This window comes from Acomys russatus, chromosome 29 (assembly GCF_903995435.1).
Source record: "Acomys russatus chromosome 29, mAcoRus1.1, whole genome shotgun sequence".
Taxonomy (NCBI): domain Eukaryota; kingdom Metazoa; phylum Chordata; class Mammalia; order Rodentia; family Muridae; genus Acomys; species Acomys russatus.
Genome location: NC_067165.1, coordinates 40,603,113 through 40,617,947, shown reverse-complemented (window position 1 = coordinate 40,617,947; position 14,835 = coordinate 40,603,113). Strand labels below are relative to the sequence as shown.

At 45.9% G+C, this 14,835-nt stretch overlaps 1 pseudogene; it reads left to right on the top strand.

Annotated features, from left to right (window-relative positions):
* The first annotated feature begins 13,845 nt into the window (after positions 1 to 13,845).
* Positions 13,846 to 14,210, top strand: LOC127212052 (CDGSH iron-sulfur domain-containing protein 1-like; annotated as a pseudogene).
* The last annotated feature ends 625 nt before the right edge of the window (positions 14,211 to 14,835 follow it).

The window sequence follows — 14,835 nt, the reverse complement described above, 5'->3', positions numbered from 1 at the left end:
ATCCCAGCCTTTGGGAGGCAGAGGTAGGCAGATCTCTGTGAGTTCAAGGCTAGCCTGGTCTACAAAAGAGAGTCCAGGACAGCCAAGGCTACACAGAGAAACCCTGTCTCTGTCTCAAAAAACAAAACAAAACAAAACAAAAGTACACGTGTGTACACACACACACACACACACACACACATACATACAGAAACATTATGTTGACCACCTTCACAGCAAATGCTAATTGTTGAAACTCTAAAACCTGTGGCTTCAACTCGGGACTTCTTTTATCTCCCACATCAGGAATCAGGATGATTTTTCCCGAGTCTCTATCCTGCCTCAGTGGGTCCCAGTAAAGACCTAGGGAAACTGCAGACTAGGACCATAGGACTCAAGTGTCTGAGGTCAAAGCTCCACAGTTTGTGCTGGAAACATCCGAATACTTTTAGGAGCCAAGGAAGGCCTTCCATGGAGGCAAAGCCTCTGAGAAAGCCGCACCAAGTAGCAAATGCGACTTCCTTCTCTGCAGGCTGGCGCCAGCTGTCGGAGCGGATAGAGCTCAGACTGGAACGAATGGCCACAGTGAGTTTGAACCCGAAGCGGCCACCAGGGGGAGGCTGCTGGACTTTGGTGTGCAGAGCTGAGAAAGGCTGCCACGTGTCCGGGTGAGGGGCTGCGGGGGGGGGGGGGGGGGCAGCGAGGAGGCTTGGTCACTCCCCAGAGCGATGGCTGGGCTGTCGGGGCAAAGGCCGATTTTAGGGAAGAAAAGAGGAAGCTTCTCTCGCAGCGTTGCTTCTGCAAGTTTATCTGAATCGACCATGCTTTCCAGGGAGGATCAAGAATTCCAGCCTGGACTCCAAAGGGGCTGGAGAGCCGTGGAGCCGGAGAACAATGGGAAATCTGAGAGGTGACCTGCAATTCTCCACAGGGACACCAGAGGGGAAGCAAATAGGACACTTGGTTGTAGCTAATTTTTGTTTATTTATTCCAGCCCAGTAGGGAAACAGAGAGACCTTGTCTAATAAAAACGATAAATAAAAACAAGCAAACAAAAACAATAAAAAAATTAGTTTCAGTTTAAAACACACACACACACACACACACACACACGTTTTTGGGCGTGGAGTTTGGAGACAAGGTCTCACATTGTAACTCTGGCTAGCCTGGAACTCACTATGTAGACCAGGCTGGCCTCAAACTGATAAGACATTCACCTGCCTCTGCCTCCCTTGTGCTGGTATTAAAGACATGGACCATAATGCCCAGTTTTTCTCTTTCTTTCTTTCTTTTTTTAAAATTTATTTACTTTTATTTTATGTGCACTGGTGTTTTGCCTGTATGAATGTCTATGTGAAAATGTTAGATCCTGGAGATCACAGAGAGTTGTGAGTGGCCATGTGGGTCCCGGGATTTGAACCCGGGTCCTCCTCTGAAAGAGCAGTCAGTACCCTTAACCCCTGAGCTATCTCTCCAGCTGCCCCTCCCCCCTCCAATTTGATTTTTTTGTTAAATTGTAGTAAAAAAATACATACATCAGGGTCAGAGAGATGGCTCAGCATACAAAGGCATTTGTCAAAAGGCTGACAATGTCAGTGTGATTTCTAGAATCCACAGGGTAGAAGGAGCGAACAGTCTTGAAGGTTGTCTCTGATCTCCACACCTGTGTTAACACATCCACAGAAGTAATAAACAAGTAAGTGCAAAAATCTACTCATAGGGTGGAGTAAAGATGGAGTACTGGCCGGTCAGGCGCAGGGGCACAGGCCTGTAATCCCAGCACTCGGGAGGCAGAGGCAGGTGGGTTGCTGTGAGTTCGAGGCCAGCCTGGTTTACAAAGGGAGTCTAGGACAGCCAAGATTACACAGAGAAACCTTGTCTTGAAAGCAAAAACAAAAAAAGACAGAGTACTGTCGCCATGGCAGCACATAGACTAACATGCAGAGGCCCTGCGTTCAGGCCAGCATTGTAGACAGCAAAAACAACAAATGATTGAACATATTGGTCCTCTTTTTTTTTTTTTTTTTTTAATTTGGTTTTTTTCGAGACAGGGTTTCTCTGCATAGCCTTGGCTGTCCTGCTTGCTTGGTAGACCAGGCTGGCCTCCAACTCATATGATAGGCCTGTCTCTGCCTCCTGAGTGCTGGGATTAAAGGTGTGTGTTAACATGCCTAGCTCATGTTGGTCATTTTAAACAATACAAATGGGCAGCATTAAGAACATTCATACTAGCTGGATGTGGTGGTACACCCTTGTAATCCCAGCACTCAGGGAGGCAACAGCGGGCAGATCGCTATGAGTTCGAGACCAGCCTGATCTACAGCGTGAGTCCAGACAGCCAAGGCTATATAGAGAAACCCTGTCTCAGTAAAAACAAACAAACAGGCCGGGCGTGGTGGTGCACACCTTTAATCCTAGCACTCGGGAGGCAGAGGCAGTCGGATCGCTGTGAGTTCGAGGCCAGCCTGGTCTACAAAGTGAGTCCAGGATGGCCAAGGCTACACGGAGAAACCCTGGTTCGAAAAACCAAAACAAACAAACAAAAACTCATTCATATTGCTGAGTGTAGTGGTGCAGACCTTTAATCCCAGCACTTAGGAGGCAGAGGTGAGTGGATCTTGGTGAGTTTGAGGTCAGATTGGTCTTCATAGTGAATTCCAGGACAGCCAGGGCTACATAGTGAGACCTTGTCTTAAAATAAATAAAAGAACACTCAAACTGTCAGGTACGGAGAGACATAGGTAATCCCCAGCACTGGGAGGCAGGAAGTGCAGGACTCAAGGTCAATGTACAGAATTCAAGGTCAGTCCAGGCTGACCCTGTCACAAGCATGCAAATAATAACCAAACAAAACAAAGGCTATTCCCACTGATGTGCCACCACCACTGCCTGAAGAACACTTCCCTCAGCCCACAAGGATGCTTTGTCCCCATTAAACACTTACTCCTCAGACCACTGAGCCACCATTTGTTATCCATCTTTAAGAATATCACCACTCCTGCCCTGAGAAGACGGAGCAGGAGAGCCTGCCCTGCCATGATAACAGCTGGCCCTGCCATGATGACAGGGGAGTGGGAGAGTGGGCCCTACCCTGAGGACAAGCCTGATCCACAAAGTGAGTCCAGGACAGTCAGAGCTACAAGAGGAACTCTGTTTTTATTTATTTATTTATTTATGTATTTTGGTTTTTCAAACAGGGTTTCTGTGGGTAGCCTTGGCCATCCTGGACTCGCTTTGTAGACCAGGTTGGCCTCAAACTCACAGCGATCAGCCTGCCTCTGTCTCCCAAGTGCTGGGACTAAAGGCATGTGCCACCACCACCTGGCTGATAAACTCTGTCTTGAAAAACCCAAACAATAGAAAATAAAAACAAACACTGAACTCTACTCCTCTGGAAAAATAGTATATGCTCTGTTTTATTTTTTAAAATGATTTCGTTTTTATTATTGTAAATGCTGTGTGCTTGGGGAAGGGTATTTGCATCAAGTACAGCTGCTGGTGGAGGCTAGAGGCTCAGGATCCCCCTGGAGTTACAGGCTGCTGTCAGCTGCCTGGCATGGGTCCTGTGCGTGACCTAGTGTGTGCTCTTAGCTGCTGAGACATCTCTCCAGCTCCTGAGGCTGAGTTATTATCATTTCATGTGTTGCTGAGCCACGCTTTGCCTGTCCTTTCTTCCATTGCTCTCTGGCTCATAGTGTCAATAACGCTGCTATGAGCACAGGTCTTAAACTGTCACACCTACAATCCAGTCCTCCATTGGCTGAGGTAGAAAGATGCCATAATCAAGGCTAGCCTGGGCTACCTAAGTAAGTTTCAGGCCAGCCTGGTGGAGTGCTATACAACTCAAAAACAAATATAACAGTATATAAAAAAAAAAAATCTCATTTGAAGCTGGGCGTGCTGGCTCACAACTTTAATCCCAGCACTAGGGCAAAGAGGCAGGCAGATATCTGTGGTCTACAAAGTGAGTCCAGGACAGCCAGGGCTATTACACAGATAAACCCTGTCTGGGAGCAGGGGCTCTGAACCTCTTTTGAATTCTTCCTCCAATTTTTTTTTTTTGGCTGGGAAGTGGAATTCCAGGGTCATGTGGTAATTCTGTGGAAAAACAGCCAAAATGTTCCACACTGACTTTACGAGTTAACATCCTTACAAACGGTGAAGCTTTCTTCCCCTTTTGGCCAACAGCTGTCACTCTCTGGCTCTTGACGGTACCCATCCCCAGAAGTGAACTTTAAAAGAGAGATGATAAAATTACATAGCATAAAATTGACCATTTAAGGGCCGGAGAAGCAGCCTGGCAGTAGGAGACTTGCCTAGCATGTGTGAAGTTCTGAGTTTTTGTCCAGAACTGAAAAACAAATTAACCTTTTTATTTCTTCAAGAAGATTTAAACAGCTGGGCGGTGGGTGGTGGTGCACGCCTTTAATCCCAGCACTCTGGAGGCAGAGGCAGGCAGATCTCTGTGAGTTCGAGGCCAGCCTGGTCTACAAAGTGAGTCCAGGACAGCCAGAGCTACACAGTGAAGCCGTCTATCTTTTTTCTCACCTACACTCTGCCCCTCCCGCCTGCCCCGTGTGTGTGTGTGTGTGTGTGTGTGTGTGTGTGTGTGTTACTTAAAGATTTATTTATATTTACGTATACGAGTCTGCGTGAGTGTTGCTATGTGTGTGTGTACCTGTGAAGGCTGGAAGAGGATGTCAGATCCCCTGGAGCTGAAATTACAGGCAGCTATGAGCTAGCTACCCAGTGTGGTGCTGGAAACCGAGCTCGGGTTCTCTGCAAAAAAGCAAATACTCTGTTGCTCTTGAGCGCTAAGCCATTTCTCCAGTGCAACAACAGCTACTGTAATTATTATTCTTGAGCAAGGGTCTCCATCTGTAGCTAAGGCCAGCCTGGATCTGCCTATGTCACCCAAGGTGATCTAGAACTTTCTCGTCTCTTCCTGTAAGCATGAGAGAATAAGCATGAGAGAATAAGCATGAGAGGCTTCAAGAACTTTCCATTCCCACAGGTGGGAACTGGAACTGCATACCCAACAGGACTCCACGGAGCTCCTGCCAACCTCAACCTGCTGCCTGTTCTGCTTCCTCACATAAGTTATAGCATATAACAGACGTGTGCTTTCTTCCTCCGAGGATAACATCGTCAGGCTTTGTCTGCACTGCAGCATGCATCAGACCTTCGTTCCCCTCCGCGTCTGAGTGATACTCCATTTTACAGCTAGGTCACAAACGGCTGGTCCGCCATCTGTTGATAGTCTTTTAATGACTTCCACATTTCAGCCATTGTGAATAGTGCTGCTGCAATGGGCATTCACGTATTAAGCTCTGCTCGCATTATCTGATTTCAGTTACGTGGGATCTCTGCCAAGGAGTTCAATCTGAGTAACATAGTAACTGTGTCTAACTTGTTGAGGGGTTGCTAGCCTGTTTCCCACAATTTACATCCCCCAAAGCAGTTTATACATTTCCTTTATCACCAGGAGTGGTGGCACACGCCTTTAATCCCAGCACTCGGGAGGCAGAGGAAGGTGGATCGCTGTGAGTTCAAGTCCAGCCTGGTCTACAAATCGAGTCCAGGACATCTAGGGCTACACAGAGAAACCCTATCTCAAAAAAATTTTTGCATTTATCATCATCATCATCATCATTATTGGTGTGTGTATGTGGTGTATATGTGTAAGGTGTGTATGTGTGTATGTGTGTTGAGGTCAAGGTCAAGTCTTTCTCCTTCCACCTTTATGTGCGTTCTGGAAACTGAACTTAGGTTGCCAAGCTTACATGTCAAGTGCCTTTACCCAGTGAGCCATGCTGTGGGCTTCACAGTTCCTTTGTGTGTGTGTGTCTGTATGTTTATACAGTCTGCATATATAGAAAATCAAATCCAAAACCTCATGTAAACTAGACAAATGTTCACCATTCAGCGTCTACACTTCAGATTGCAAAAGGGAAAAGGGAGTCTGCAGATAAAAGCAGAGAGGTGGAGGCTGGAGAGATGGCTCAGAGGTTAAGAGCACCATCTGCTTTTCCAGACGTCCTGAGTGTGGGAAAGATTAAGCTTTGTCACTTGGTGGGCTTTACCCTTGGGGCACCCCATGACAGACTGAGTGGAGCCATCCTGGGCCTGGAATTCAGGAAGCAGACCTGGGAACCCCAAATGGGCTACTGTTTTTCTAATTGACTCTCAACGGGAGAAGGAGACCGCCCTTCTCATGTGACTCAGGCAGGTGAGGAGGCGAGAACAACAGGTTCAGCCCGGGCTTGAGCACATGTGGAGCAGCGAACAGGCCGGACCAGCATGCAGGCCAGAGAGACACCTAAGGACCCGTCCCGCGGAACGGCTACCGGAAGGTTCACTCTTTTGTCCCTTTAACCTTTTTTCCTTCTTGTGTAAGGTAGTTGGGTTGTATAATAAAGTTTAACTGTTAAAAAACAGAACCAACACCTGGGTTCAATTCCCAGCAACCACATGGTGGCTCACGACCATCTATAATGTGATCTGATGCCCTCTTCTGTAGGCTCAATTTTCTTTTCTTTCTTTTTTTTTTTTTTTTTGGTTTTTTCGAGACAGGGTTTCTCTGTGTAGCCTTGGCCATCCCGGACTCACTTTGTAGACCAGGCTGGCCTCGAACTCACAGCGATCCGCCTGCCTCTGCCTCCCGAGTGCTGGGATTAAAGGCGTGCGCCACCACGCCCGGCTTTGGCTCAATTTTCTTATCAAATATATTTTATTACGAACTTATTAACCAAGAGTACCTCACTTATAACCCGACTAATCTAAACAATAGGAAAAGGAGATTAAATACAATAATGAAACCATAAGGATATCAGTTCCGAGGCATAATCAGCAGGATTTCTTCTGCTGGAACCTGGAGCAACCAGAACCCAGAACCTCAGCCAGAGCCTGGCGCCCCAAAGTCTTCCCTTGAGCGGTTCTCTCTAGGAGCGTCTCAAAGTGTAGCGATGAGCAGCCAAAACTATGCCAAGTCTCTAAAGGCCCTGCTTCTTGTTTTTGGCTTACATTTATACCTCCTCTCAGAATTTGTTCAAGGATGTTTTTCAGCTGGTTAATAACCAATCTCCCCCACACAGTGGCTCAACTTCTAAGGGGATAAACATCACCTGCTCTCTCACAAGCCCTTTTCTCATCCCCTACTTGTGATCTAAACAAAAGACATGTTTATCTCTCCTTCACTCGTCTGGCGTGCAGGTGTACATGCAGGCAGAGCACGCTATACGAAATAAATAAATAAATAAATCTTTTTAAAATTTTCATTTTCATCTCTCTCTCTGTGTGTGTGTGTACATGAGCTCTCTCTCTGTGTGTGTGTGTGTGTACATGAGCTCAAGCCTACTCATGTGTAAGTGCATGTGAGTGCTCATGGAGGTCAGAAGAGGGTGTCAGGTCCCCTGGAGCGATAGTTACAGGCAGTTACAAGCCAGCAGAGTTGGGTACTGGAATTTTGATCCTCTGCAAGAGCAGCCCATGCTCTTAACTACTGAGCCATCTCTCCAGCCATTGCTTTTTATTTATCTATTTTGTTCATTTCTGGGACAAGGCCTCACATAGCACAGGCTGCTCTTGAACTGGCTGTAGTCAGAGATGACCTTGATCTTCTGATCCTCCTGCCTCTGCCTCTTGAGTTTTAGAATTACAGACCTGCACTGAGAAACTGTAAAATTGTAAAATGCAAGATGCTTGTTCGCTTGTCCAGCCTTGCTCGCCTCTCCCAGTTCTCGTTAATGCTAACTTCAAAAGTTCCACCCTAGTTCCCAGAATAGTTACATGTAAGTTTCCGGATATCAGATGTCCCCAACGGCTTTCAGTAACCGCTCTGGAGACCCACACCCAAGCCCCCACAAAGAGCTTCCCAATGCCAGATGTCCTAATGTCCATATGGTCTAACCTGATAAGCAACCCCACCTGCTTTGTGGTTTTAGCCTTTAAAACTAGCCTGTAACAGCTACTCGGGGTCCTTCACCTCCCGAGTGCCGAGGGGCCCTGACAGATCGACAATTGGGACTTCTGATGTGTCAGTAATAAATTTTACATATACCTCCAGCCTGTGTGACTTGAGTGGTATCTCGCGGCGACCCCCTTCCTGAATTGGACTCCAGAGTCCAACACACTACCAAGCGTCTTTGGCCTGGGGATCGTGAGCAAGGCAAGGACTCTGCTGAGTCAGCTACATCACCAGCCTCAGGAAGCTATTTTATCACAATTGCTTAGGTTGAATTAAATTCTGCATTTATTTGTAGGGGTGCACCATGAATCATTATTAGGTCCCTAGAATATGAAAGAAGAACCATAAAAAGAATGATGAATTCAACATATTTTATTCTGACACCAAAGAGGAAAATGTTTTAGGTCACACCGAAATCAATAATTTGTTATGAGAAGGATCAGTGAGTAATTTCTGAAAACGCTTCATAATCTAAGTAATAAAAGAGAGTGAAATACAATATTTAAATTTATGTTTAACTTACATTTGATATCGACAGTCATAGCACACCATGGTGAGAGCAAAGCCAAATTGGCTGATGCATCATTGATTCAGAATATTACCATTAATCAGAATATAATGCAGGATTTGGGAAGAAGAGGAGGAAGAGGATCAGGAATTTAAGGTCATCCTCAGCTATATAGTGAGTTCCAGACCAGCCATGGCTACAAAGTGAGACTGTGTTAAGAAGTAGACACCCTCACTAATGAACGTAGTGAGCGGTACACATCTGTGGTCCTAGCGGTGGAGACTGGAAGGTTAGAAGTTCAAGGTCATCCTAGACTAAGTAGGGAGTTTACAAATGGTCTGGGCAATGTGTGACCCAAACTAAATAAATATTGATAAAAATTCCTTGAGCCGGGGATGTGACTAGACAGTAAAGCAAGCGGTTGCCAACCATATGGGAGGCCTTGGTTCAGAGTCTCAGCACTGCAAAATAAGAACAAACAAACAAACAAAAAAACCCAAGAGGGGCTGGAGAGATGGCTCAGTGGTTAAGAGCGCCGCCTGCTCTTCCAGAGGTCCTGAGTTCAATTCCCAGCAACCACACGGTGGCTCACAACCATCTATAATGTGATCTGATGCCCTCTTCTGCAGATAAAGCACTCATATACAATAAATAAATAAATTAAAAAAAAAAAAAAACCCAAGAATGATTACTTACAAAGTTATAGGAAAAGGGCAATGGGATGGCTCCTGGGTAAATGTGCTTGCCAATTCTTAGAACCCACAGCGTGGCAAGGAGAGCTCCCCAACTCCCAAAGCAGTTCATCTGAGCTCCACCCACATGCTGTGGCATGCACACGCCTACACATACTCACACATACACAAAATAAATAAGCGTAAAGAAATTCTTAAGTTACCAGAAACGTTTTTTCTTTTCTGAAATGAGGTAGAGATTTCTCTCATCATTGACAAGTTCCTATTTTAGTATGGATATGACAGAGATGGGGATTGTGACCCTGAAGACAGTGGGCACTGGGCGTTGTCGGTTGCTATGTGGAGCCCTGCGCTCTCGTGCGCGGCAGAGGGGACACCATGCTGCGCTCCAGTATGTTTTCACCTCTCTTTATTTTCTTCTACTCATATAACTGAAGCTGTACTGATCCCACAGGCAGAACACAATTTAATCATTTTTTATTTTATGTGCATTTGGTGTTTTGCCTGCATGTGTGTCTGGTCTGTGTGAAGGTGTCAGATCTTGAAGTTACAGACAGTTGTGGGCTACCATGTGGGTGTTGGGAATTGAACCTTGGTCCTTTGGAAGAGCAGTCAGTGCTCCTAACTGCTGCGCCATCTCTCTCCAGCCTCAGTATTAAACTTTATTTATTTGTTTATTTTGGTTTTTCGAGACAAAGTTTCTCTGTGTAGCCCTGGCTATTCTGGACTTGCTTTGTAGACCGGGCTGGTCTGGAACTTATAGAGATCCATCTGCCTTTCAAGTGCTGGGATTATAGGACTGTGCCAGCATACCCAGCTCCTAGTGTTAAATTTTAAGTATAATCTGAGTGCAACAATTTTGGAGCAAGAGACAGAATTAGCACATTTAGCTATAAAAGAAAACAGGGTCAAAATGTTCCCATTTTCATGCGGGGTGTGGTGGCACACACCTTTAATCCCAGCACTCAGGAGGCAGAGGCAGGCGGATCACTGTCAGTTCGAGGCCAGCCTGGTCTATAAAGCAAGTCTAGGACAGCCAAGGCTACACAGAGAAACCCTGTCTCAAAAAAGCAATAAAATAAAAAATTTAAAGTTCCCATTTTCTTTTTTTTTTCTTATTTTTTCTTCTTTCTTTTTTGAGACAGGGTTTCTCTGTGTAACAAGTCCTGGCTGTCCTGGTCTTTGCAGACCAGGCTGACCTCAAACTCACAGAGATCCCCCTGCCTCTTAAGTACTGGCACTAAAGGTGTTTGCCAACTGGCCTGGCTGACATGTTCCTATTTTCAAGGGATTATAAAAATTAGTTCCTGGGGCCTGGAGAGATGACTTAAGAGGTTAAGAGCACTGAGTGCTCTTCCAGAGGTCCTGAGTTCAATTCTCAGCAACCACGTGGTGGCTCATAACCATCTATAATGAGATCTGGTGCCCTCTTCTGGCATGCAGGCAAAGTACTGTATACATAATAAATAAATCTTTAAAAAAGTAATTCCCAGCTGAGTGGTGGTGGTGCATGCTTTTATTTATTTATTTATTTATTTATATATTTTTTATTTTTTTGGTTTTTCGAGACAGGGTTTCTCTGTGTAGCCTTGGCCATCCTGGACTCACTTTGTAGACAAGGTTGGCCTCGAACTCACAGCGATCTGCCTGCTTCTGCCTCCCGAGTGCTGGGATTAAAGGCGTGCGCCACCACGCCCGGCCATGGTGCATGCTTTTAATCCCAGTACTGGGGAGGCAGAGGCTATGCAGAGAAATCCTGTCTTGAATAAACAGAAAAAAAAATCTGTTTTGAAAAATTGGAAAATATGGCTGTAAGAAAAATTGCTGGGTAGATTTCCTATAGAGTATTTACCTGTGTTCGTCTGTTAAAAACTATGTCTCCCAAACCAGAAGTAAGCGATTTTCTTTTTTAACTCTGTGGGGTGTGTGTGTGTGTGTGTGTGTGTGTGTGTGTGTGTGTGTGTGTGTGTGTGTGTGTGTTGTGCATGTGCCTCAGCCTCCTGTGTGTATTGACTTTGGAACTAGGAACTGAGAACGACAGACTAGATGCCTCTTGACTTTCTTCTCTGACACTGATGCCCTGCTACTCTGTCACACAGGTCCACTTGTCAGAAAAAAGTGGAAGTTCTGGTTGGCCTGTCTTTGCTGAAACTTAGCCGACAGGCTAGTTCACTGTTCACTGGTGGAGGTAAAGAGACCAAGCATTGAACAGACTTGGAAGAGAGATACGGAGTGGAGTTAAGGTCTGGGCTTAACCTGTCAAGTACAGACAGTCTTCTAAGAAGGTTTGTGATGAATGAGAGCAAGAGAGCCAGGCAGAATGTTGCGTGCCTGTAATGTCCGCATCTGAAAGACTGAAGCAGGTGAGTGAGGAGTTCAAGGCTGGTCTCAGACACATAGAGAATTTGAGGCCCTCTTGGGCTACATGTGTCCCTGTCTCAAAAAATGAGAGGGGTTAAAGAAATGAAGAGAGGGGCTGGAGAGATGGCTCAGTGGTTAAGAGCACCGCCTGCTCTTCCAAAGGTCCTGAGTTCAATTCCCAGCAACTGCATGGTGGCTCACAACCATCTATAATGGGATCCGAGGTCCTCTTCTGCAGATAAAGCACTCATAAAAAAAAAAAAAAAAAAAAAAGCACTCATATACAATAAATAAATACATTTTTTTTTAAGAAAGAAAGAAATGAAGAGAAAGAGAACACAGACACAGGCTCAAGGTTGGAAGAAGAAATAAGGTAAAATTGATTTGCTACGTATGGGCGTTGTGTTTATACACGTACACTTTGTATGTGTGGCTCAGAGGACAACTTTCAGGAGTAAGAAGTGCTCACCTGCGGGGCGTGGTGGCGCACCCCTTTAATCCCAGCACTCGGAAGGCAGAGGCAGGCGGATCGCTGTGAGTTCGAGGCCAGCCTGGTCTACAAAGTGAATCCAGGACAGCCAAGGCTACACAGAGAAACCCTGTCTCGAAAAAAAAAAAAAAGAAGTGCTCACCTTTGACCTTGTTGCAGGGCAGGGTCTTTCTTGTTTCTCTTGCTGCTATGCTGCATACTCTGGGCTGGCAGGCCCTTGAGACTCTGGCCCATTGTCCTGTCCCTGTATCCCACCTCACGACAGGAGGCCTGGGATGGCAGAGGAGTGACACTGCATCTTTTCCCATGGGTTCCGAGCATCGGGCTTAGTTCGATGGCTTGCAATACCAGTGCTTTTGTCCACTGAGCTTTCTATCTGGTCACAAAGTGCGACCAGGAAGAGTCCTATCATATCTTGTATGTTAATGGGAATGCCTGAATTAGGTGTGTGTATCACATGCATGTTGGCTGCCTGTGGAGGGTGGAAGATGACACTAGATCCTCTGGAGCTGGAGCGAAGGACAGTTGGGAGTCACCACGTGTGGGAATTGAACCCAGGTCCTTTTCAAGCGTAAAAAAATGCTCCAAAGCACTGAGCCATCTCTCCAGCTCCTCTTTCTAGATTTTTAATCTTAGCCGGGCGTGGTGGTGCCCTCGCCCTAAATCCCAGCACTCAGGAGGCAGAGGCAGGTGGATCGCTGTAAGTTCGAGGCCAGCCTGGTCTACAAAGTGAGTCCAGGACAGCCAAGGCTACACAGAGAAACCCTGTCTCAAAAAAAAAAAAAAAAACCAAAAAAAAAAAAAAAAAAAAAAAAAAAAAAAAAAAAAAAAGAAAAAAGAAAGAAAGAAAGAAAGAAAAATATAGATTTTTAATCTTCTTGCAGAAAAATGGGGCAGCATGCGTGGCAAAGAAGGGAAAAATGCTGTGGTATTTTGGCAATGCCACATCATTTCTGGCCGTCACCATAGGTAATGCTGGTGATGGAGTTCAAGGCTTGGAGTGTCAACTACTGAATTCCTCTTGCTTGGCTGTAGCTTGATTGGCACAGGACTGTGAGGTAATGCCTAATGATAGGTGCGTGTGGTTGCCAAACCTAGGAAATAAGCCAGTGCTGTTGACTCAAGCCCTGAGCCACTCTTTTGTTTGTTGTTTTTGAGACAGGGTTTCTCTGTGTAGCCTTGGCTGTCCTGGACTCACTCTGTAGACTAGGCTGACCTGGAATTCACGGAGATCCACCTTCCTCTGCCTCCTGAGTGCTGGGATTAAAGGCGTGTGCCACCAACGCCTGGCTCCTGATTCATTCTTGTATTTGGGAACCACTTGTATAACATTATGGGCAAATACACAGGTGAGCCGGTCAGTTAAGGCACACTGGTCATGACCTTGCTTGTGACATACAGACAGACAAAGGGAAAAAACAGAGAGACAGAATACTTGCTACACATGGTTACATGTCAGAAAGGACTTGAGAGAAATCATAAGCAATATCCAAAAGAAGATTTTATTACTGTTGTTGTTTAAAAAATGAAAATCCCAAATCATTTGATTTTACCAGTGAAGACTCAGGAGCCAGGTGCTGGAGTGAAAAGAAAGCCTACTACCTCAGAGAGGCAGAGAAAATACCCAGCTGACCTTCCTCCTCAGCTCATGTCTCAAAGGAAACAGTCAAAATCCAAAAAGCTCAGCTGGGTGTGGCCCAGGACAGCCAAGGCTACACAGAGAAACCCTGTTTCAAAAAACCAACCAACCTGGCAGTGTGTGGGGCTGGAGGTCGCGTCTTGCTGGGGTCTCCGCGGTCCATAGCGCTCGCCCGGGCGGTCCTGCTAAGGCCTTCCCGCTGCCAGAGCCATGGGCTTCAGCTCAGACTCCGCTGTGTGAGTTGAGTGGATTGCAGCCGTCGCATTTGCTGCTGGTACAGCTGCTCTCCGTTACCTGGCTTACAAAAAGTTCTACGTTAAAGAGAATCGCACCAAAGCTATGGTGAACCTCCAGATCCAGAAAGACCACCCAAAGGTGATGCATGCTTTTGACAGGGAGGACCTAGGAGATAAGGCTGTGTACTGTCGCTGCGGGAGGTCCAAAAAGTTCCCATTCTGTGACCGGGCCCAAGTAAAGCACAACGAAGAGACTGGAGACAACGTGGGGCCTCTGATCATCAAGAAAAAAGAAACTTCATGGACAGTTGCCTTGCTGCACCCCAGCGTGTTGTGATGTCACCTGATTGTTTAAGTAGAATGGCACCCACTCTGTCTGATTGGCCTCTTGGGCCTCTAGATGTGGTTGGTACCTTACAAATCGCAGCTTTCAGATTCATGATGTCAGCCTTGGTATTGACACACCGTGGTGCACATTTGTTAAAAGAAGAAGAAAAGGCTAAAACGACCTCATGGTATATGGGTTCTTTTGGTCTTGTAAGGATCCGTTCCTTTAAAATAATGGTCTTAAGCCGGGCGTGGTGGCGCACGCCTTTAATCCCAGCACTCGGGAGGCAGAGGCAGGCGAATCGCTGTGAGTTCAAGGCCAGCCTGGTCTACAAAGTGAGTCCAGGATGGCCAAGGCTATACAGAGAGACCCTGTCTCGAAAAACCAAAAAAAAAAAAAAAAAAAAAAAAGGTCTTAGAATATAGTTGTATCTGAAATTAATGTATTAAATTATTCTAAAAAACAAACAAACAAAAACAAAAAAACCAAACCACCACCACCAACAAACCCAACAACCAAATCAACCAAACTAAAACCTAAAAGCTCAAAGCTAAAAGCCCCCAAAACCAAAAGCCTAAGGCCAAAAGCTTGCTAACTCAGCTTATGGTCTAGGAGGAAAAGGCCTGCTAATTCACA